Source organism: Etheostoma spectabile, chromosome 6 (assembly GCF_008692095.1).
Source record: "Etheostoma spectabile isolate EspeVRDwgs_2016 chromosome 6, UIUC_Espe_1.0, whole genome shotgun sequence".
NCBI lineage: Eukaryota > Metazoa > Chordata > Actinopteri > Perciformes > Percidae > Etheostoma > Etheostoma spectabile.
In genome coordinates, this window is record NC_045738.1 from 25,117,214 (window position 1) to 25,119,498 (window position 2,285).

General features: G+C 40.5%; 1 protein-coding gene across 1 annotated transcript in view; it reads right to left on the reverse strand.

The window, feature by feature from the left end:
* cdk14 (cyclin dependent kinase 14) overlaps positions 1 to 2,285 on the reverse strand; it is a 205,066-nt gene that overhangs the window by 51,111 nt on the left and 151,670 nt on the right.

The window sequence follows — 2,285 nt, forward strand, 5'->3', positions numbered from 1 at the left end:
GTTACATTTTGTTTTTTTTTTACTACTTTTTAATACCTTTTTTACTACCTTCAGAATTTTTTTTAAAACCATCACGACAATGAATTGCAAGTGTTATCAGCGACCTTTCTATTATTTACACAGATTTTGACATTTTATAACATACAGAAATGAATAATTTAGAGACAACATAACATTAACAACACTTTGCACATATTTATTTCACTTAGTAAATAAAAGTAAAACAAACTACATAAATGTGCAATGAAGAGAATGTAGTTAAACTGAGATCCAAAGTGGGGAGGGTCTAGTGGTATGCCCCCCAGTTTTTATTTTATTTTTTATTAACCATTAAATGGCACTTTCGAGAGTTTTGTGCAAAACAATTGAGAAATTAAGTCTTGCATAAATGTGCAAATGTAGGGTTAGACCTTTGCATTGTTGTAGTATCACAGGTTTTAGGGCATTCAGCATTTACATTATTAACTTCTTATGATATAAGAACTGACCCACACAATGTGCCAAACAAATGAACAACATACGAGACAGTAGTCCTAGTCAGCAACAGCTGAGAAGATTTGGGTCTGTGGTGAACAGGTCCGAGGTCCCTGGTAGGGACCAGGGACCCAAATTTAAATTAATGTGAGGGATCAACTAAGACCACTGAAATTCTAAAGAATGAGAACCACTATTTTGCATAAATTCTAATCCTTAACCTTTGCGCCAAGGCTCAGTAATGTTTGGCCCTCATCCTCTGTGCCCCCTTACTGGATTTACTTTTTTGAATAAATACTTTTTGTTCATTTTATGAAACATTGGAATGATTATTTACAGTTACATTAGATATTTAGAGTCATCAGATTTTTGCTCATTTTTACAACTTTTTGCACATTCAAAATATAACTCCTCCCATCTCTGTTTCCGAGATTTGGAGAGTTGTAATATAGTCTGCTGTGCATGTCATTGCTCCGTTCATATGGTGGATCTCACTCAGACCGTCTGACAGACACAGAGGCCCATTTAACAACAAGTTACGAGGAGGCTGTACGCTGCTCATTATTGGAGGCTACGCACGGATCAACGCGGCACTGCCCCCGTCGCGCTGCTCACCTCTATTTTTACAGAGAAGTGGCCACGAAGCGACGGACGGGTCTGTGATACTCAGAGCTCATACATATTTATTCAGGTAAAAAAAATTCTCAGTTTGCGACAATTTGAAAATTCCGCAGACAGGGAGCGCTCCTGACCCCCCCCCCCCCCCCCAGTTCTCTGAAAGCACATCTAGTCGATCATAAGTGCTCACAAGTAGATCTATAGATAAACTCATCTTTAAGAATTTGACCGACAGCGTGAGAAATCGGGGGTTGGCGTGTGAGCGTGTGAAACCAGTCAAATGCGTGTGTCTCACGGCCAATGCGTGAAGTTGGTAGCCCTGGAGTCGGGAAGCATTTCTTTAAACAGCTCTGAAATTCCTTTATTTGAGTTAAATGAGTGGTTTACTGCAGTGTTCAACACAGAGCCTCCGCGCAGTGTTGTGTGGCGCCATGCCACCCTACTACAGGCCTGAGCCGCCAGCAGAGCTCCTAAACTCTGGTTGTTCACCGCTATCAGAAAACTTGCATTTGCCCATTAAAGACGACGATGGTTGTAAGATATGGCTTGAAGCAAGTCTAAAATAAACGTAAGCCAGCCACTTCTTCGTGTTCTGAGATGGTCGAACGACCACGAATATGACGTCAGCATCAACATAGACGGAGACGAAAGATCGATTATGTGCCCAGACACGCCAAAGCCCATATTTAAACGGACTAACGCAAACGCAGGATAGAATTTCAATCAGAATAGGACACCTGATAGTCTAAAAAAATAATACCTAATTTAAAAAAATAATACCTTCTGAGACTAATTTAACACTTTAATGGCCTTAAATTTGACAATTTTGATTTATCACTTTTTAATACTTTTTAAAACCCCGCGGACACCCTGTATCTGACATACCTTCATTCAATTACCCAATTCTGTTGGACTAATTGAAATATAATCTTGCTTGTCCAGACCTTCCTCCACAGCGCTGCAAAGGAGGGTCTGGCTAGTCCACACAGCATTCAGGGATGGAGAAAAACCTGCTCTGGTTTATTGGCATTTCTTTAAACCAATCACAATCATCTTGGGTGGGGCTAAGCTCCGGACAGAGCCACGGTGCCTCTGCTAAATAGTCTCAGGAAGGAACTAGTTTTGATGGAACATGTGTACGTTCAGAAGTAGTTTTAGAAACCTCGGATGTGACAGATAGTCTAGCTAGCTGT